Source organism: Pinus tabuliformis, chromosome 1_1, assembly GCF_031772625.1.
Source record: "Pinus tabuliformis cultivar Carrire ecotype Pingquan chromosome 1_1, CPIR1, whole genome shotgun sequence".
Classification (NCBI taxonomy): domain Eukaryota; kingdom Viridiplantae; phylum Streptophyta; class Pinopsida; order Pinales; family Pinaceae; genus Pinus; species Pinus tabuliformis.
In genome coordinates this window covers 844,086,066-844,107,094 of record NC_142297.1, presented here as the reverse complement: position 1 = coordinate 844,107,094, position 21,029 = coordinate 844,086,066, and the positions used below count along the sequence as shown (strand labels likewise).

At 52.6% G+C, this 21,029-nt stretch overlaps 4 non-coding genes and 7 pseudogenes across 4 annotated transcripts; all 11 read left to right on the top strand.

Moving 5' to 3' along the window:
• The first annotated feature begins 220 nt into the window (after positions 1 to 220).
• On the top strand, positions 221 to 339 carry LOC149216842 (5S ribosomal RNA; annotated as a pseudogene).
• Positions 340 to 1,064: 725 nt separating this feature from the next.
• Positions 1,065 to 1,183, top strand: LOC149216841 (5S ribosomal RNA). Its single transcript, XR_016251718.1, has one exon. It is a non-coding gene; the product is annotated as a 5S ribosomal RNA (ribosomal RNA).
• A 725-nt stretch (positions 1,184 to 1,908) lies between these two features.
• On the top strand, positions 1,909 to 2,027 carry LOC149216840 (5S ribosomal RNA; annotated as a pseudogene).
• A 725-nt stretch (positions 2,028 to 2,752) lies between these two features.
• On the top strand, positions 2,753 to 2,871 carry LOC149216839 (5S ribosomal RNA). The gene has a single exon (XR_016251706.1). It is a non-coding gene; the product is annotated as a 5S ribosomal RNA (ribosomal RNA).
• Positions 2,872 to 3,596: 725 nt separating this feature from the next.
• On the top strand, positions 3,597 to 3,715 carry LOC149216838 (5S ribosomal RNA; annotated as a pseudogene).
• Positions 3,716 to 4,440: 725 nt separating this feature from the next.
• Positions 4,441 to 4,559, top strand: LOC149216837 (5S ribosomal RNA; annotated as a pseudogene).
• A 725-nt stretch (positions 4,560 to 5,284) lies between these two features.
• Positions 5,285 to 5,403, top strand: LOC149216836 (5S ribosomal RNA). The gene has a single exon (XR_016251698.1). It is a non-coding gene; the product is annotated as a 5S ribosomal RNA (ribosomal RNA).
• A 1,419-nt stretch (positions 5,404 to 6,822) lies between these two features.
• Positions 6,823 to 6,940, top strand: LOC149216835 (5S ribosomal RNA; annotated as a pseudogene).
• Positions 6,941 to 7,656: 716 nt separating this feature from the next.
• On the top strand, positions 7,657 to 7,775 carry LOC149216834 (5S ribosomal RNA). The gene has a single exon (XR_016251707.1). It is a non-coding gene; the product is annotated as a 5S ribosomal RNA (ribosomal RNA).
• A 725-nt stretch (positions 7,776 to 8,500) lies between these two features.
• Positions 8,501 to 8,618, top strand: LOC149216833 (5S ribosomal RNA; annotated as a pseudogene).
• Positions 8,619 to 20,258: 11,640 nt separating this feature from the next.
• On the top strand, positions 20,259 to 20,377 carry LOC149216832 (5S ribosomal RNA; annotated as a pseudogene).
• Positions 20,378 to 21,029: the final 652 nt, after the last annotated feature.

Sequence of the window (21,029 nt, the reverse complement as noted above, 5' to 3'; positions counted from 1 at the left end):
TCGTCCCACTCTCTCTCGTTCTTCTTTTTCTTTTTTTGTTACCCCCTACGTTCTTCCCCTGGTTCGCTGGCTCCGCGCAGAGCGGGCGGTGCCGCCAAGTCGGGGAAGAGGGCAAGCTCCTGCGCCAAGCCACTTCGGATCGAGGGCCACGGATGGGCCCCATGCCCTGTGCATGGCTCGGCGGCCTCCCTTGAAGAGGGGGAGGGGGCGAGATCTTTGCGGGTGCGATCATACCAGTGTTAATGCACCGGATCGCATCAGAACTCCGCAGTTAAGTGCACTTCGGCCAGAGTAGTACTGGGATGGGTGACCTCGCGAGAAGTCCTAGTGTTGCACCCTACCCCTCTTTTTGCGCGGCTCGGCGGGAGCGATCGGCGCTAGTGCGGAACTCCGCGTCCATGCGTGCTCGAAGGTAAATTGGATTACGTGCTGCGTGTATATCTTGTTTTGCGGCATGGGGCTACTTATATATCGATTTATAACGGAATCTCGCGAACGAAGAGATCGCTGGAGCATTAAGGAGGGGGGCCTAGCTGAGGGAAACGGCGACTCGCTCAAGACTGCTCCAAGGGAAGTTCGAGAACGGGGCACCGATTTGTCGTCCCGGTCGGAAGTCGCGAACGGGATTGCAGTGCAACGGAGGCGACGTATTGCGGCAGCGGGCGATGAATCTAGGACCGTTCGCATCACTGCAGCGAAGATGACACGGGGAGAGTGGGTAGGAGGTTTAAATCATATATACTTTTGTAGGAACTCGAATCTTGGAGGAACCCGTGGATCGTTCACGGAAAGGCAGCGCGAGCTCCACACAGCGTCGTCGGTGGCCGCGGAACTTACGCCTTTTTCGTCCCGCTCTCTCTCGTTCTTCTTTTTCTTTTTTTGTTACCCCCTACGTTCTTCCCCTGGTTCGCTGGCTCAGCGCGGGGCGGGCGGCACCGCCAAGTCGGGGAAGAGGGCGAGCTCCTGCGCCGAGCCGCTTCGGATCGAGGGCCACAGATGGGCACCATGCCCTACGCGTGGCTCGGAAGCCTCCCTTGAAGACGGGGAGGGGGCGAGATCTTTGCGGGTGCGATCATACCAGCGTTAATGCACCGGATCGCATCAGAACTCCGCAGTTAAGCGCGCTTGGGCCAGAGTAGTACTGTGATGGGTGACCTCCCGGGAAGTCCTAGTGTTGCACACTACCCCTTTTTTTGCGCGGCTCGGCGGGAGCGATCGGCGCTAGTGCGGAACTCCGCGGTTGCGCGTGCTCGAAGATAAATTAGATTACATGCTGCGTGTATATCTTGTTTTGCGGCGTGGGGCTACTTATATATCGATTTATAACGGAATCTTGCTAACGAAGAGATTGTTGGAGCATTAAGGAGGGGGGCATAACTGAGGGAAACGACGACTCGCTCGAGACTGCTCCAAGGGAAGTTCGAGAACGGGGCACCTATTTGTCATCCCGGTCAGAAGTCACGAGCGGGATTGCAGCGCAACGGAGGCGACGTATTGTGGCAGCGGACGATGAATCTAGGATCGTTCACATCACTGCAGCGAAGATGACACGGGGAGAGTGGGTAGGAGGTATAAATCATATATACTTTTGTAGGAACTCGAATCTTGGAGGAACCCGTGGGTTGTTCAGGGAAAGGCAGCGCGAGCTCCACGCAGCGTCGTTTGTGGCCGCGGAACTTACGCCTTTTTCGTCCTGCTCTCTCTCGTTCTTCTTTTTCCTTTTTTGTTACCCCCTACGTTCTTCCCCTGGTTCGTTGGCTCCACGCGGGGTGTGCGGCGCCGCCAAGTCGGGGAAGAGGGTGAGCTCCTGCGCCGAGCCGCTTCGGATCGAGGGCGATGGATGGGCCCCATGCACTGCGCGTGGCTCGGCGGCCTCCCTTGAAGAGGGGGAGGGGGCGACATCTTTGCGGGTGCGATCATACCAGCGTTAATGCACCGGACTGCATCAGAACTCCACAGTTAAGCGCGCTTGGGCCAGAGTAGTACTGGGATGGGTGACCTCCCGGGAAGTCCTAGTGTTGCACCCTACCCCCCTTTTTGCGCGGCTCGGCGGGCGTGATCGGCGCTAGTGCGGAACTTCGCGGCTGCGCGTGCTCGAAGGTAAATTGGATTACGTGCTGCGTGTATATCTTGTTTTGCGGCGTGGGGCTACTTATATATCGATTTATAACAGAATCTCGCGAACGAAGAGATCGCTGGAGCATTAAGGAGGGGGGCCTAACAGAGGGAAACGGCGACTCGCTCGAGACTGCTCCAAGGGAAGTTCGAGAACGGGGCACCGATTTGTCATCCCGGTCGGAAGTCGCGAGCGGGATTGCAACGCAACGGAGGCGACGTATTGCGGCAGCGGGCGATGAATCTAGGACCGTTCGCATCACTACAGCGAAGATGACACGGGGAGAGTGGGTAGGAGGTTTAAATCATATATACTTTTGTAGGAACTCGAATCTTGGAGGAACCCGTGGGTCGTTCACGGAAAGGCAGTGCGAGGTCCACGCAGCGTCGTCGGTGGCCGCGGAACTTACGCCTTTTTCGTCCCGCTCTCTCTTGTTCTTCTTTTTCTTTTTTTGCTACCCGCTCCGTTCTTCCCCTGGTTCGCTGGCTCCGCGCGGGGCGGGCGGCGCCGCCAAGTCGGGGAAGAGGGCGAGCTCCTGCTCCGAGCCGCTTTGGATAGATGGCCACGGATGGGCCCCATGGCTTGCGCGTGGCTTGGCGGCCTCCCTTGAAGAGGGGGAGGGCGCGAGATCTTTGCGGGTGCGATCATACCAGCATTAATGCACCGGATCCCATTAGAACTCCGCGGTTAACCGCGCTTGGGCTGGAGTAGTACTGGGATGGGTGACCTCCCGGGAAGTCCTAGTGTTGCACCCTACCCCGCTTTTTTCGCGGCTCGGCGAGAGCGATCGGCGCTAGTGCGGAACTCCGCGGCTGCGCGTGCTCGACGGTAAATTGGATTACGTGCTGCGTGTATATCTTGTTTTGCTGCGTGGGGCTACTTATATATCGATTTATAACGGAATCTCGCGAACGAAGAGATCTCTGGAGCATTAAGGAGGGGGGCCTAACTGAGGGAAACGGCGACTCGCTCGAGACTGCTCCAAGGGAAGTTCGAGAACGGGGCACCGATTTATCATCCCGGTCGGAAGTCGCGAGCGGGATTACAGTGCAACGGAGGCGACGTATTGCGGCAGCGGGCGATGAATCTAGGACCGTTCGCATCACTGCAGCGAAGATGACACAGGGAGAGTGGGTAGGAGGTTTAAATCATATATACTTTTGTAGGAACTCGAATCTTGGAGGAACCCGTGGGTCGTTCACGGAAAGGCAGCGTGAGCTCCATGCAGCGTCGTCGGTGGCCGCGGAACTTACGCCTTTTTCGTCCGGCTCTCTCTCGTTCTTCTTTTTCTTTTTTTGTTACCCCCTCCATTCATACCCTGGTTCGCTGGCTCCGCGCGGGGCGGGCGGCGCCGCCAAGTCGGGGAAGAGGGCGAGCTCCTACGTCGAGCCGCTTCGGGTCGAGGGCCACGGATGGGCCCCATGCCCTGCGTGTGGCTCGGTGGCCTCCCTTGAAGAGGGGGAGGGGGCGAGATCTTTGCGGGTGAGATCATACGAGTGTTAATGCACCGGATCCCATCAGAACTCCGCGGTTAAGCGCGCTTGGGCTGGAGTAGTACTGGGGTGGGTGACCTCCCGGGAAGTCCTAGTGTTGCACCCTACCCCACTTTTTGCACGGCTCGGCGGGAGCGATCGGCGCTAGTGCGGATCTCCGCGTCTGCGCTTGCTCGACAGTAAATTGGATTACGTGCTGCGTGTTTATCTTGTTTTGCGGCGTGGGGCTACTTATATATCGATTTATAACGGAATCTTGCGAATGAAGAGATCGCTGGAGCATTAAGGAGGGGGGCCTAACTGAGGGAAACAGCGACTCGCTCGAGACTGCTCCAAGGGAAGTTTGAGAACAGGGCACCGAATTATCCTCCCAGTCGGAAGTCGCGAGCGGGATTACAGCGCAACGGAGGCGACGTATTGCGGCAGCGGGCGATGAATCTAGGACCGTTCGCATCACTGCAGCGAAGATGACACGGGGAGAGTGGGTAGGAGGTTTAAATCATATATACTTTTGTAAGAACTCGAATTTTGGAGGAACCCGTGGGTCGTTCACGGAAAGGCAGGGCGAGCTCCACGCAGCGTCGTCGGTGGCCGCGGAACTTACGCCTTTTTCGTCCCGCTCTCTCTCGTTCCTCTTTTTCTTTTTTTGTTACCCCCTTCGTTCTTCCCCTGGTTGGCTGGCTCCGCGCAGGGCGGGCGGCCCTGCCAAGTCGTGGAAGAGGGCGAGCTCCTGTGTCGAGCCGCTTTGGATCGAGGGCCACGGATGGGCCCCATGCCCTGTGCGTGGCTCGGCGGCCTCCCTTGAAGAGGGGGAGGGGGTGAGATCTTTGTGGATGCGATCATACCAGTGTTAATGCACCGGATCCCATCAGAACTCCGCAGTTAAACGCGCTTGAGCTAGAGTAGTACTGGGATGGGTGACCTCCCGGGAAGTCCTAATGTTGCACCCTACCCCCCTTTTTGCGCGGCTCGGCAAGAGCGATCGGCGCTAGTGCGGAACTCCGCGACTGTGCGTGCTCGACGGTAAATTGGATTACGTGCTGCGTGTTTATCTTGTTTTGCGGCGTGGGGCTACTTATATATCGATTTATAATGGAATCTCGCGAACGAAGAGATCGCTGGAGCATTAAGGAGGGGGGCCTAACTGAGGGAAACGGCGACTCGTTCGAGACTGCTCCAAGGGAAGTTCGAGAACGGGGCACCGATTTATCATCCCGGTCGGAAGTCACGAGCAGGATTACAGCGCAACGGAGGTGACGTATTGCGGCAGCGGGCGATGAATCTAGGACCGTTCGCATCACTGCAGCAAAGATGACACGGGGAGAGTGGGTAGGAGGTTTAAATCATATATACTTTTGTAGGAACTCGAATCTTAGAGGAACCCGTGGGTCGTTCACGGAAAGGCAGCGCAAGCTCCATGCAGCATCATCGGTGGCTGCGGAACTTACACCTTTTTCGTCCCGCTCTCTCTCGTTCTTCTTTTTCTTTTTTTGTTACCCCCTACGTTCTTCCCCTGGTTTGCTGGCTCCGCGCGGGGCGGGCGGCGCCGCCAAGTCGGGGAAGAGGGCGAGCTCCTGCGCCGAGCCGCTTCGGATCGAGGGCCACAGATGGGCCCCATGCCCTGTGCGTGGCTCTGCGGCCTCCCTTGAAGAGGGGAAGGGGGCGAGATCTTTGCGGGTGCGATCATACCAGCGTTAATGCACCGGATCCCACCAGAACTCCGCGGTTAAGCGTGCTTGGGCTGGAGTAGTACTGGGATGGGTGACCTCCAGGGAAGTCCTAGTGTTGCACCCTACCCGCCTTTTTGCGCGGCTCGGCGAGAGCGATCGGCGCAAGTGCGGAACTCCGCGGCTGCGCGTGCTCGACGGTAAATTGGATTACGTGCTGCATGTTTATCTTGTTTTGCGGCGTGGGGCTACTTATATATCGATTTATAATGGAATCTCGCGAACGAAGAGATCACTGGAGCATTAAGGAGGGGGGACTAACTAAGGGAAACGTCGACTCGCTCGAGACTGCTCCAAGGGAAGTTCGAGAACGGGGCACCAATTTATCATCCCGGTCGGAAGTCGCGAGCGGGATTACACCGCAACGGAGGCGACGTATTGCGGCAGCGGGCGATGAATCTAGGACCGTTCGCATCACTGCAGCGAAGATGACACAGGGAGAGTGGGTAGGAGGTTTAAATCATATATACTTTTGTAGGAACTCGAATTTTGGAGGAACACGGGGGTCGTTCACGGAAAGGAAGCGCGAGCTCCACGCAGCGTCGTCGGTGGCCGCGGAACTTACGCCTTTTTCGTCCCGCTCCCTCTCGTTCTTCTTTTTCTTTTTTTGTTACCCCCTTCGTTCTTCCCCTGGTTCGCTGGCTCCGATTGGGGCGGGCGGCGTCGCCAAGTCGGGGAAGAGGGCGAGCTCCTGCGCCGAGCCGCTTCGGATCGAGGGCCACGGATGGGTGACCTCCCGCGAAGTCCTAGTGTTGCACCCTACCCCCCTTTTTGCGCGGCTCGGCGGGAGCGATCGGCGCTAGTGCGGAACTCTGTGGCTCCGCGTGCTCGACGGTGAATTGGATTACGTGCCGCGTGTTTATCTTGTTTCGCGGCGTGGGGCTACTTATATATCGATTTAGAACGGAATCTCGCGAACGAAGAGATCGCTGGAGCATTAAGGAGGGGGGCCTAACTGAGGGAAACGACGACTCGCTCGAGACTGCTCCAAGGGAAGTTCGAGAACGGGGCACTGATTTGTCATCCTAGTCGGAAGTCGCGAGCGGGATTACAGCGCAACGGAGGCGACGTATTGCGGCAGCGGGCGATGAATCTAGGACCGTTCGCATCACTGCAGCGAAGATGACACGGGGAGAGTGGGTAGGAGGTTTAAATCATATATACTTTTGTAGGATCTCGAATTTTGGAGGAACCCGTGGGTCGTTCACGTAAAGGCAGTGCGAGCTCCACGCAGTGTCGTCGGTGGCCACGGAACTTACGCCTTTTTCGTCCCGCTCTCTTTCGTTCTTCTTTTTCTTTTCTTGTTACCCACTCCGTTCTTCCCCTGGTTCGCTGGCTCCGCGCGGGGCGGGCGGCGCCGCCAAGTCGGGGAAGAGGGCGAGCTCCTGCACCGAGCCGCTTCGGATCGAGGGACACGGATGGGCCCCATGCCCTGCGCGTGGCTCGGTGGCCTACTTTGAAGAGGGGGAGGGGGTGAGATCTTTGCGGGTGCGATCATACCAGCGTTAATGCACCAGATCCCATCAGAACTCCGCAGTTAGGCGCGCTTAGGCCAGAGTAGTACTAGGATGGGTGACCTCCCGGGAAGTCTAGTGTTGCACCCTACCCCCCTTTTTGCGCGGCTCGGCGGGAGCGATCGGCGCTAGTGCGGAACTCCGCGGCTGCGCGTGCTCGATGGTGAATTGGATTACGTGCTGTGTGTTTATCTTTTTTTGCAGCGTGGGGCTACTTATATATCAATTTATAACAGAATCTCGCGAACGAAAAGATCGCTGGAGCATTAAGGAGGGGGGCCTAACTCAGGGAAACAGCGACTCGCTCGAGAGTGCTCCAAGGGAAGTTTGAGAACGGGGCAACAATTTATCATCCTGGTCGGAAGTCGCGAGCGGGATTACAACGCAACAGAGGCGACGTATTGCGGCAGCGGGCGATGAATCTAGGACCGTTCGTATCACTGCAGCGAAGATGACATGGGGAGAGTGGGTAGGAGGTTTAAATCCTATATACTTTTGTAGGAACTCGAATTTTGGAGGAACCCATGGGTCGTTCACGGAAAGGCAACGCGAGCTCCACGCAGCGTCGTCGGTGGCCGCAGAACTTACGCCTTTTTCGTCCCGCTCTCTCTCGTTCTTCGTTTTCTTTTCTTGTTACCCCCTCCATTCTTCCCCTGGTTCGCTGGCTCCGCGCGGCGCCGCCAAGTTGGGGAAGAGGGCAAGCTCCTGCGCTGAGCCGCTTCGGATCGAGGGCCACGGATGGGCCCCATGCCCTGCGCGTGGCTCGGCGGCCTCCCTTGAATAGGGGGAGGGGGCGAGATCTTTGCGGGTGCGATCATACCAGCGTTAATGCACCGGATCCCATCAGAACTCCGCAGTTAGGCGCGCTTGGGCCAGAGTAGTACTAGGATGGGTGACCTTCCGAGAAGTCCTAGTGTTGCACCCTACCCCCCTTTTTGCGCGGCTCGGCGGGAGCGATCGGCGCTTGTGCGGAACTCCGCGGCTGCGCGTGCTCGACGGTGAATTGGATTACGTGCTGCATGTTTATCTTGTTTAGCGGCGTGGGGCTACTTATATATCGATTTAGAATGGAATCTACCGAACGAAGAGATCGTTGGAGCATTAAGGAGGGGGACCTAACTGAGGGAAACGGCGACTCGCTCAAGACTGCTCCAAGGGAAGTTCGAGAACGGGGCACCGATTTATCATCCCGGTCGGAAGTCGCGAGCGGGATTACAGTGCAACGGAGGCGACGTATTGCGGTAGCGGGCGATGAATCTAGGACCGTTCGCATCACTGCAGCGAAGATGACACGGGGAGAGTGGGTAGGATGTTTAAATCATATATACTTTTGTAGGTACTCGAATTTTGGAGGAACCCGTGGGTCGTTCACGGAAAGGCAGCGTGAGCTCCACGCATCGTCGTCGGTGGCCGCAGAACTTACGCCTTTTTTGTCTCGCTCTCTCTCGTTCTTCTTTTTCTTTTCTTGTTACCCTTTCCATTCTTCCCCTGGTTCGCTGGCTCCGCATGGGGCGGGCGGCGCCGCCAAGTAGGGGAAGAGGGCGAGCTCCTGCGCCGAGCCGCTTCGGATCGAGGGCCACGGATGGGCCCCATGCCCTGCGCGTGGCTCGGCGGCCTCCCTTGAAGAGGGGGAGGGGTCGAGATCTTCGCGGGTGCGATCATACCAGCGTTAATGCACGGATCCCATCAGAACTCCGCAGTTAGGTGCGCTTGGGCCAGAGTAGTGCTGGGATGGGTGACCTCCCGGGAAGTCCTAGTGTTGCACCCTACACCCCTTTTTGCGCGGCTCGGCGGGAGCGATCGGCGCTAGTGCGGAACTCCGCGGCTGCGCGTGCTCGACAGTGAATTGGATTACGTGCTGCGTGTTTATCTTGTTTTGCGGCGTGGGGCTACTTATATATCGATTTATAACGGAATCTCGCGAACGAAGAGATCGCTGGAGCATTAAGGAGGGGGGCCTAACTGAGGGAAACGGCGACTCGCTCGAGACTGCTCCAAGGGAAGTTCGAGAACGGGGCACCGATTTATCATCCCGGTCGGAAGTCGCGAGCGGGATTACAACGCAATGGAGGCGACGTATTGCGGCAGCAGGCGATGAATCTAGGACCGTTCGCATCACTGCAGCGAAGATGACACGGGGAGAGTGGGTAGGAGGTTTAAATCATATATCCTTTTGTAGGAACTCGAATTTTGGAGGAACCCGTGGGTCGTTCATGGAAAGGCAGCGCGAGCTCCACGCAGCGTCGTCGGTGGCCGCGGAACTTACGCCTTTTTCGTCCCGCTCTCTCTCGTTCTCCTTTTTCTTTTTTTGTTACCCCCTCCATTCTTCCCCTAGTTCACTGGCTCCGTGCGGGGCGGGCGGTGCCGCCAAGCCGGGGAAGAGGGCGAGCTCCTGCGACGAGCCGCTTCGGATCGAGGGCCACGGATGGGCCCCATGCCCTGCGCGTGGCTCGGCGGCCTCCCTTGAAGAGGGGGAGGGGTCGAGATCTTTGCGGGTGCGATCATACCAGCGTTAATGCACCGGATCCCATCAGAACTCCCTTGTTAAGTGCGCTTTGGCTAGAGTAGTAATGGGATGGGTGATGTAAGACCTTCGAGCTGCGGTGCGACGGGCGCCGGGCAAGGTCGTGCACGCGGGCGCGGGCGCGCTGAACGACGGAAGTGCGACGGGGCTGCGACGTTTGTGCGACGATAATGCAACATTACATGCGACATAAAAGCGACGATATGTGCAAACACTTAATGCGACTAAGTGTGAGCGTGAGCACTTTTATATGCGATATAAAATATATGGAAGCCGACTTGTAATAGAGTTACATGGGCGTATGTTAATGAGCTTGTGGGGTCGGCCATGGGGCTGCACACCCCCTTAAAAACATACGCATGGATTGGTATAAGTAAAAGAAGCATGAGGCTCGTTGTAAGCCATCGAACTCTCATTCACTTCTGCGCATGAGGGAAGGGTAAAACCTGCGCAAGGGAGATAAGGGCTGCGCATATCTCATGCGTAGGTTATCTAAGTGCAGATTCGGATTTTCTTATGCCGGTTGAAGTGTAGGCAAGTGTGCCGAGGTTCGGGTTGTATGTGCAGGACTTGGTAGAGAGGATAAGTGGCTCGGGTGAGCCCTTCTCTTTGTGCAAGGGTGCACATGATTGTAAAAGGTTGTTCTATGCCTTGGTTGTAAAATATTCTAAGTATAGACTTGGAGTTTTGCCAAGTATACTTGATGATGTATTATTGAAAAGAATGATATAATATATTGTTGGGCAAACTGTTCGGGAGTTGCCCCTCCCCTTTATACTTGTTTGCAATTGTTGTTGTTCTTGGTTAATTGCATGATGATAATGAATGAGTATGGGCTTCATTAAGTATAAAGGATAATTGCTTTTACTTGGTTGCGAAACACAAACTAAGTATGTTAATGAGTAAGTAGGCGTAGTCCAAGAATGTTAGTATTGGTGAAAAGAACACGTTCGGTGGTGGCGCACCTTGCTACAAGCAGTTGGAAGACTACGAAAGGTGTAGGGGCGTGACAGGTGGTATCAGAGCAGCTGATTCAGGGTATTGGAGGTGTAAGTTGCTACACACCTTCACCGAAGTGAAGGTGGTATCAGAGCTCGGTCTAGAGCTGGTGAGCAGGGTTGTTCATGAAGATTGAAGCTTGTGAACAGGTTCAGGTGTTGAATCATTAAAGCCGGTGTACACTTGACAGGTGAGAACAAGACTTCGGTTTGAAGCTGATGAGCAGGTTTGCTCGTAACAATGGAAAGGGTGCTTGCAGGTGAAGGAAACCGTTTCACACAAGTGGAACAAGGGTTGGTTCTAATTGCAGGTGACTTGGTGAAGCTGTTGGATGTTCGAAACTAGATTGCAAAGGAGAAAGAAGCTGTTAGAGATGGTAGTCGAATCTCAGGCTGGGTCTAGTCACGTTATGAAGGATACTACTATTGGGTTCATTGAAAAAGTGTTGGAAAAGATGGAGGATATGGAGACTTCTTGGGATAAGAAGATGGACTTGTTTGCTAAAGAACAAGAGGCCAACTTGAAGACAAGGGAAGAGCTCGAGGAACTCCGAACACAACATGATGAACTTCGGACACAGTATGAGTACACTGATCTTATGTGTACACAACTTGAAGTAAGGGTCAAGGAGGTTGAAGAAGCAAGGGATCAGGGTCTTGCAGAGATCGTGAACTTGAAGAAAACTCTTGACGAAGCCAAGGATGAGATAGCGGTGTTGAAGAAGGTCGTGAGGCATAACTCAGGTGGAGGACTGCCTCATGTAAAGGTCAAGGAACCAGAATCTTATGATGGCACAAGGAATTCGAAGACTCTTGGTAACTTTATATGGGACATGGAGCAATACTTGGAACGATTAGGTCTATCTAATGATGAGACAAAGGTCAAGGTAGTTGCTCAGTTCTTAACAAAGGATGCTAAGATGTGGTGGAGAAGGAGGTTGGATCAGATTGCCAATGGTAGTGCTGATGACATTACTTCGTGGGATGACATGAAGAAGGCTTTGCAGACTCATTTTAGTCCTCAGGATGAGACATGGGAAGCAAGGACGAAGATTAAGTACATAAAGCAGACCGGGAGCCTACAAGCATATCAGCGGGAGTTTGCAAGTGCAGCTCTGGAACTTCCTGACATGGCAGAGAGGGACAAGGTGTTCAACTTCATTATTGGATTGAAGCCTTGGGCATGCAATGAAGTGAAAAGGCAAAAGATTAGGACACTTGAGGAAGCTTTTGCTGCTGTTGACAGGTTGGTGGAACATTATGATGAGACTTCTGATGATAGGAAAAAGAAGTCCGATAAATCGAAAGATAAGAAGAAGGAGGATGCTTCGAAATCGGATGATAATTCGAAGACGAAGAAAGCCTTGAAGTGTTGGATATGTGCTGGACCACACACGGTGAAGAATTGTCCTTCTAAACCAAAGGTGGCTGCTATTGCACAATCTGATGCGAAGAATGAAGGTGCTTCTGTGGGGATGATGCAGATACTTGGTGCTTCTGCTACTACGGAGGTGGTCTCTAGGAGGGATCCTGAGAGGAACAGATTGGAGTATGTTCAGATGAAGGTTGGAGGTGCTGATGTACTCACTATGGTGGATAGTGGGGATTCTCACAACTTCATGGGTGAAGATACTGCGAGAAGGATTGGGCTGAAATTTGTACCGGCAAAGGCACAAATGAAGACAGTGAATTCTCCTCCTATTGAGATTCTTGGTATAGCTAAGAGGGTGGACACTACACTTGGTGAATGGACCGGGAAGGTGGACTTCACTATAGTGCGGATTGATGACTATGAGGCTGTATCGGGGATAGAATTCATGAAACAATTTGATGCTATGATTGTTCCACATTTGAGGAAGCTCTACATTTATGATGGAAGGGAACATGTACCCATTGGTGTGCCAACCATTGGTGTGACAAGACCTGATTGTAAATTAGGAGTGATGCAAATGGAGGATAAGGAAAAGGTGAATAAGCGATTGTCTACTATTGAGGCAAAGCTTACCGAGCAGTCATTGGTCATTAGATCACTTTCAGATAGCATCTTGGATTTGTCAAGAAGGCTAGAGTTGGTGGAGGATGATGATGATGAGGAGGAGGTATATGTGAGGCCGGATGTCCAGAAGGAAGACCGGGTTGCTTATCTACAAAGGATGGAGATTGAGGATCCTGACAGATGGATTGAGTTGATTAGTGAGGGAGAGCCTTCAGGCTCTACTCCCTCTACATCTTCTTAGATGGATGAAGAAGATGGGGCTCATTGTTAGCTGCTCATGGCAGTGAGTCCCTTAGACATATGGAGCAGGTATGACTGATGGTGCAGGGATGGCTTGGCATCAAGCATCATGGCATGTTGCAGATGGATGGAGTTTCCATGGACCTAAGCATGGATTATGGAGATAGATTCTTGAGGAGTCAAGGATGTGGCAGATGTTTGAGGAACAACGGATGATGGCATGAGGATGTTCACTCTCATGATTTGAGCGTGACAGTTGGATTAGCTACCCAACTAGTTCAGACATGGGGTCGCGAAGTGTGCAGAGATGTGTTAGCATTTTGTTGGAGTATCATGACAGAGGTTCACATAGGGACACATGATGGGGTCGACATGAGATGTTGCAGTGGAGATTGTGGCAGAGGAGTCGATGATCATGGATCGAGATGACATCTGATGGAGGACATACCGTAGAGGTGTATACCTTGGTATGGTTACATGATGGAAATGGAGTTCTACATATGTTGCAGGGATGTTCGCCTTGCGAAGAGGAGTTCACATCACAGATGAGTGATGATCTTGGTGGATGGCTACTGGGATGGTATGTTGTCGAGGACGACAACGATTTCAGGTGGAGGAGGATGTAAGACCTTCGAGCTGCAGTGCGACGGGCGCCGGGCGAGGTCGTGCACGTGGGCGTGGACGGGCACACGGGTGCGCTGAATGACGGAAGTGCAACGGGGTTGCGACGATAATGCAACATTACATGCGACATAAAAGCGACGATATGTGCAAACACTTAATGCGACTAAGTGTGAGCATGAGCACTTTTATATGCGATATAAAATATATGGAAGCCGACTTGTAATAGAGTTACATGGGCGTATGTTAATGAGCTTGTGGGGTCGGCCATGGGGCTGCACACCCCCTTAAAAACATACGCATGGATTGGTATAAGTAAAAGAAGCATGAGGCTCATTTGAAGCCATCGAACTCTCATTCACTTCTGCGCATGAGGGAAGGGTAAAACCTGCGCAAGGGAGATAAGGACTGCGCATATCTCATGCGTAGGTTATCTAAGTGCAGATTCAGATTTTCTTATGCCGGTTGAAGTGTAGGAAAGCGTGCCGAGGTTCGGGTTGTATGTGCAGGACTTGGTAGAGAGGATAAGTGGCTCGGGTGAGCACTTCTCTTTGTGCAAGGGTGCACATGATTGTAAAAGGTTGTTCTATGCCTTGGTTGTAAAATATTCTAAGTATAGACTTGGAGTTTTGCCAAGTATACTTGATGATGTATTATTGAAAAGACTGATATAATATATTGTTGGGCAGACTGTTCGGGAGTTGCCCCTCCCCTTTATACTTGTTTGCAATTGTTGTTGTTCTTGGTTAATTGCATGATGATAATGAATGAGTATGGGCGTCATTAAGTATAAAGGATAATTGCTTTTACTTGGTTGCGAAACACAAACTAAGTATGTTAATGAGTAAGTAGGCGTAGTCCACGAATGTTAGTATTGGTGAAAAGAACACGTTCGGTGGTGCCGCACCTTGCTACAAGCGGTTGGAAGACTACCGCAGGTGTAGGGGTGTGACAGGTGACCTCCCGGGAAGTCCTAGTGTTGCACCCTCCCCGCCTGTAACGCCTTGCAGGTTTGTGCGAAGGCGCGCGCCCCTCCTATTGCGAAATGCGACTAAGTGTCGATGTGCGAGCACTCCAAAATGACAAGGCACAAGTATATGTGCGCGCAGATGTGAGAGGGCGCTCGCCCACTTATAAGGCGGGCAGGCAGCTCACCACACAACAAGCCGACCAAGGAGCGAGTTACATGTTGGGGCAAGCCGATGGTAGATGGCGCATTGGTTGGGCGATTTCATTGTAGATTGGAGGTCGGCCGCATGGAGGGCGACACCTCCATATGTGCGTATATAAACATGAAGGCACACGCTCATTTGACAACGAACTCCTCACAGAGCATCTTCGCACAAGACTTGAGTGCGCACGAAGGTGTGAGGTAGTTTACCGCAGGTTGCACAAGTAGATGTGCCCTCCGAGCCGGGCGACGGTATTGTGTGGAACGGTGGTAGGGTGAATGGTGGTGCGCACGGGCGCCCACCCGCACGGTGAATACTTGGTTTAGGTTGAGGCTTGGGCACGGGTGCGCCCGCCTGCCCAATGCTAGACTTGTATTGTTATCATTGTATTCGGTGGATGGTTGAGGCAGACCGCCGTGCGCTCTTGCACGGTTGCGCGCCCACTTGTATTATCAACACTGGTGGAGCGCGGCTCCCGACCATTGTAATTCCTCTTATATAATAAAAAGATCTCTTCTTTTATATTATTGTCGAGTTGTTATTATTCTTATATTGTTGATGGTTTCCGCACATTAATAATATGAAATCATGTTTATTATGAATTGTTGAAGGCGTAGTTCGCAAAGTTAACTAACGGTGAACAAGTTATTAACTTAGGCGGTGCCGCACCCGCTCAATTAAACGAAAAAATAATTGGGGGCGTGACAATTGGTATTGGAGCTTCAGTTCGGTGATGCTGTTGAGCAGGGTTGCTCATGACAGGTGAAGTTGATTCAGGGTTGAAGAAGCTTTATGAACAGGGAAAATTTATGGAGAAATCGTGGATGAACAGTTTGGGTTTTGTGGACTTGATGGTTCATGGCAAGACCATTCAAGCTCTGGTGGACACGGGGGCCACTCATAACTTCATGACGACACGGTTGGAAAAAGAGGTTGGACTGACAATCTTCCCATCGAATATGGAAGTCAAGGCAGTGAACTCTAGAGCCAAGGTGGCGGGTTTGGTACACGAAGTACCTGTGTAGATAAAAGACTGGAAGGGTCAGTTGGACTTCACAGTGATGGAGATGAACGGCTTTGATATGATACTCGGACAGGATTTCTTGAAGGGAAACAAGGCTATTGTTGTCCCCTTTGTGATGAGGTGGTGCTGGTTGGACAGTCACAAACTTGGACTTTGCCCACTCATAGGCAAAGGAGGGAAGTCAAGGTGCAGCATGTTTCGGCACTGAGTTTGGAGAAGGCTATGAAGGAGTCAGATATGGAGACAATGCGGTGATGTTCAAGGATGTCGAAGGTGATGGAGTGGGGACGCCTGTTCCAGCTGAGATATCTGATGTGCTTACCAAATATGCAGATTTGATGCCTGATAAGCTTCCGAAGAAACTTCCACCAAGGCGTGCAGTGGACCATAGCATTGAGCTTGAGCCAGGAAAGCAAGCCCCGGCTAAATCACCTTATCGGTTGTCAGGGCTTGAGTTGGAGGAATTGAAACGACAGTTAAAGGAGTTAACTAAGGCAGGTTTCATTATACCTTCAAGGTCCCCTTATGGAGCTCGGTATTGTTCCAGTGGAAGAAGGATTCGAATGAGCTACGGATGTGCTGTGATTACCGTGCATTGAACAAGCAGACGGTAAGGAATAGGTATCCTTTGCCATTGGCTGCTGATTGCTTTGACAAGCTTGCGAAAGCCTGAGTTTTTTCCAAGCTGGACTTGAGGCATGGGTATTATCAGGTGCGGATAGCTGAAGGAGACGAGAAGAAGACCGCGATAGTAACAAGGTATGGTAGCTTTGAGTTCCTTGTTATGCCATTCGGTTTGTGCAATGCTCCTGCTACGTTTTGCACTTTGATGAACGATGTTCTATGACCATACTTGGATTCGTTCGTAGTAGTATACTTGGACGATATAGTGGTGTTCAGTGACAACATGGAGGATCATAAGAAGCACTTGGCGATGGTGTTCGAGGCACTGAGGACAAATCAGTTGTTCTTGAAGAAGTCTAAGTGTGTGTTCGCTCAGACCGAGATTCCATTCCTTGGGCATATTGTTGGTCAAGGGTACATACGGATGAAGCCGAGCAAGGTGAAGGCGATCGAGGACTGGGTTGAACCGAAGAATGTCCATGAGATGAGGGTGTTTTTGGGCATGACCAACTACCAACAGAAGTTTGTAGAGGGGTACTCCAAGGTGACATCGGCACTGACAGACTTATTGAAGAAAGACAAGAGGTGGAGTTGGACGAACAAATGTCAATAGGCATTTGATGACTTGAAGAAGAGGATGGTTACAACACCGATACTGAAGTTGCTTGACTTCGAGAGACCGTTTGAGGTGCACACTGATGCTTCAGATTTTTCCATAGGAGGGGTTCTTATGCAGGATGGGCATCCGGTGGCGTATGAGAGTCAGAAGTTGCAGGATAGAGAACGAAGGTATCCGGTTCATGAGAAGGAGATGACTGCCATCATCCATTGTCTTCATGTGTGGAGGAATTACCTGATTGGGAAGCCGTTTGTTGTCAAGACTGACAACGTTGCAACAAGTTATTTTGCATCACAACCGAAGCTTTCTGCGAAGCAAGCTCATTGGCAGGACTTCTTGGCAGAATTTGACATGACTATCGAGTATAGACCGAGAAGGCACAATGCGGTAGCAGATGCCCTTAGTAGGAAGGGACAACTTGTAGCATTGGAAGGAGAAGATCGGGCAGCAAGGAGTAGGAGTCGAGTTCAGATGTCAGAAGAGATGCAGAATAAGATCAAGGAAAGTGTTGAAACCGATACTTTGGCGCAGAATATAGTGAAGCAGATAAAGGAAGGGAAGACACGAAAGTTCTTTCTACGAGATGGGTTCTTGTTCTTTGGAAACCGACTCTATGTTCCAAAGTCATCTGGGCTCAGGAGGCACCTTTTGAAGGAGTGCCACGATTCTCCGTGGGCTGGCCACCCAGGGCAGCGTCATTCTTTGGCATTGTTGGAGAGAGGATTCTTTTGGGAGAAGATGCGGGAGGATGTAGAGGAGTATGTACATACGTGCATCATTTGTTAGCAGGACAAATTGGATACTCAAAGGCAAGGAGGACTGTTACAGCCTTTACCGATTCCAGAGAGGCCATGGATGAGTGTCTCGATGGACTTCATCACTCAGTTACCACAGGTTCAGGGGTATAATGGGATAATGGTCGTGGTTGATCATTTTACCAAGTATGTTGTCTTTGTTCCTACAAAGATACCTTGTGGAGCCGAGCGAACTGCGGAGTTGTTCTTTAAGAACATAGTGAAGTATTGGGGGATGCCATTGAGCATTGTGTCGGATAGAGATCCGCGTTTTATAGGGAGATTTCGGACCACATTGTTCAATCTAGTCGGGACGGAGTTGTTGATGAGTTCGAGTTACCATCCGCAGACAGATGGGCAGACCGAGAGGATCAACGCATTGCTGGAGGACTACATGCGACATTATGTGATGGCTGATCAGAAGAATTGGCCCGAACTCTTGGATATTGCTCAGTTTAGCTACAATATTCAAAAGAGTTACGCGACGGGGTATAGTCCATTTGAGTTGGTGAATGGACAGATGCCGGTTGCACCGCATACCGTAGTGATGGGAGGCTTCTTGTGAAGTCCTCATGCAAAGAAGTTCATGAAGGCTTGGGAGGAGACCTTGGAGTTAGCACGGTTACGCTTGCACGATGCTGCAAGGAGGATGAAAAAGTATGTTGATCGTGGAAGATGGGAGGCACACTTCAGTGTGGGAGATATGGTGTTTCTCAGGATTACCGGGGAGCAGTTTCAGCTAGCCAAGGGGACGACGAGCAAACTGACACGGAAGTATGAGGGACCATTTCGAGTAAAGAAGAAAGTGGGGGAAGTTGCTTACGAGCTGGAGCTTCCACGCCATATGCACATGAAGCACCCAGTTTTTCATGTGAGTCAGTTGAAGAGATGTAGACTTGATTCAGACCATCCGGAGAGAGTTGAACCGACGAGAGGACCAGCCGAGATTGTGGACAGACCAGGACTAGAGTTGGAGAAGATTTTGAGTCTCAGAACTACAGGAGTTGGTTGCCACATGCGACGGGAATTTCTTTGCAGATGGAAGGATGCACCGGAGGAAGACAGCTGGGAAACGGAGGACTCACTTTGGAGATGGAAGAACAAGATCGAGAAGTACGACAGGAAGTTGAGGAGAAGAGCAGGATTGTCGAGGGCGACAATGATTTCCAGTGGGGGAGGATGTAACGCCTTGCAGGTTTGTGCGAAGGCGCGCGCCCCTCCCATTGCGAAATGCGACTAAGTTCGATGTGCGAGCACTCCAAAACGACGAGGCACAAGTATATGTGCGCGCAGATGTGAGAGGGCGCTCGCCCACTTATAAGGAGGGTAGGCAGCTCGCCACACAACAAGCCGACCAAGGAGCGAGTTACATGTTGGGGCAAGCCGATGGTAGATGGCGCATTGGTTGGGCGATTTCATTGTAGATTGGAGGTCGGTCGCATGGAGGACGACACCTCCATATGTGCGTATATAAACATGGAGGTGCACGCTCATTTGACAATGAACTCCTCACAGAGCATCTTCGCACAAGACTTGAGTGCACACAAAGGTGTGAGGTAGTTTACCGCAGGTCGCACAAGTAGATGTGCCCGCCGAGCCGGGCAACGGTATTGTGTGGAACGGTGGTAGGGTGAACGGTGGTGCGCACGGGCGCCCACCCGCACGGTGAATACTTGGTTTAGGTTGAGGCTTGGGCACGGGTCGTGCACGGGTGCGCCCGCCCGCCCAACGCTAGACTTGTATTGTTATCATTGTATTCGGTGGATGGTTGAGGCAGACCGCCGTGCGCTCTTGCACGGGCGGGCGCCCACTTGTATTATTAATGCCGGTGGAGCGCGGCTCCCGGCCATTGTAATTCCTCTTATATAATAAAAGATCTCTTCTTTTATATTATTGTCGAGTTGTTATTATTCTTATATTGTTGATGGTTTCCGCACATTAATAATATGAATTCATGTTTATTATGAATTGTTGAAGGCGTAGTTCGCAAAGTTAACTAACGGTGAGCAAGTTATTAACTTAGGCGATGCCGCACCCACTCAATTAAACGAAAAAAGAATTGGGGGCGTGACACCGCCCTTTTTGCGCGGCTCGGCGGGAGCGGTCGGCGCTAGTGCGGAACTCCGCGGCTGCGCGTGCTCAACGGTAAATTGGATTACGTACTACGTGTTTATCTTGTTTTGCGGCGTGGGGTTACTTCTATATCGATTCATAACGGAATCTCGCAAATGAAGAGATCGCTGGAGCATTAAGGAGGGGGGCCTAATTGAGGGAAATGGCGACTCGCTCGAGACTGCTCCAAGGGAAGTTCGAGAACGGGGCACCAATTTATCATCCCGGTCGGAAGTCGCGAGCAGGATTATAGTGCAATGGAGGCGACGTATTGCGGCAGCGGGCGATGAATCTAGGACCGTTCGCATCACTGCAGCGAAGATGACACAGGGAGAGTGGGTGGGAGGTTTAAATCATAGATACTTTTGTAGGAACTCGAATTTTGGAGGAACCCGTGGGTCGTTCACGGAAAGGCAGCGCGAGCTCCACGCAGCGTCGTCGGTGGCCGCAGAACTTACGCCTTTTTCATTCCGCTCTCTCTCGTTCTTCTTTTTCTTTTCTTGTTACCCCCTCCATTCTTCCCCTGGTTATCTGGCTCCGCGCGGGGCGCGCGGCGCCGCCAAGTCGGGGAAGAGGGCGAGCTCTTGCACCGAGCCGCTTTGGATCGAGGGCCACGGATGGGCCCCATGCCTGCGCGTGGCTCGACGGCCTCCCCTAAAGAGGGGGAGGGGGCAAGATCTTTGTGGGTGCGATCATACCAGCGTTACTGCACCGGATCCCATAAGAACTCCACAGTTAAGTGCACTTGGGCTAGAGTAGTACTGGGATGGGTGACCTCCAGGGAAGTCCTAGTGCTGCGCCCTCCCCCCCTTTTTGCACGGCTCGGTGGGAGCGATCGGCACTGGGCGGAACTCCGTGGCTGCGCGTGCTCGACGGTAAATTGGATTACGTGTTGCGTGTTTATCTCATTTTGCGGCGTGGGGCTACATCTATATCGATTCATAACGGAATCTCGCGAACGAAGAGATCGCTGGAGCATTAAGGAGGGGGGCCTAACTGAGGGAAACGGCGACTCGCTCGAGACTGCTCCAAGGGAAGTTCAAGAACAGGGCACCGATTTATCATCCCGGTCGGAAGTCGCGAGCGGGATTACAGCGCAACGGAGGCGACGTATTGCGGCAACGGGCGATGAATCTAGGACCGTTCGCATCACTGCAACGAAGATGACACGGGGAGAGTGGGGGGGAGGTTTAAATCATAGATACTTTTGTAGGAACTCGAATTTTGGAGGAACCTGTGGGTTGTTCACGGAAAGGCAGCACGAGCTCCACGCAGTGTCGTCAGTGGCCACGGAACTTACGCCTTTTTCGTCCCGCTCTCTATCGTTCTTCTTTTGTTACCCCCTCCATTCTTCCCCTGGTTCGCTGGCTCCGCGCGGGGCGGGCGGCGCCGCCAAGTCGGGGAAGAGGGCGAGCTCCTGCGTCGAGCCGCTTCGGATCGAGGGCCACGGAAGGG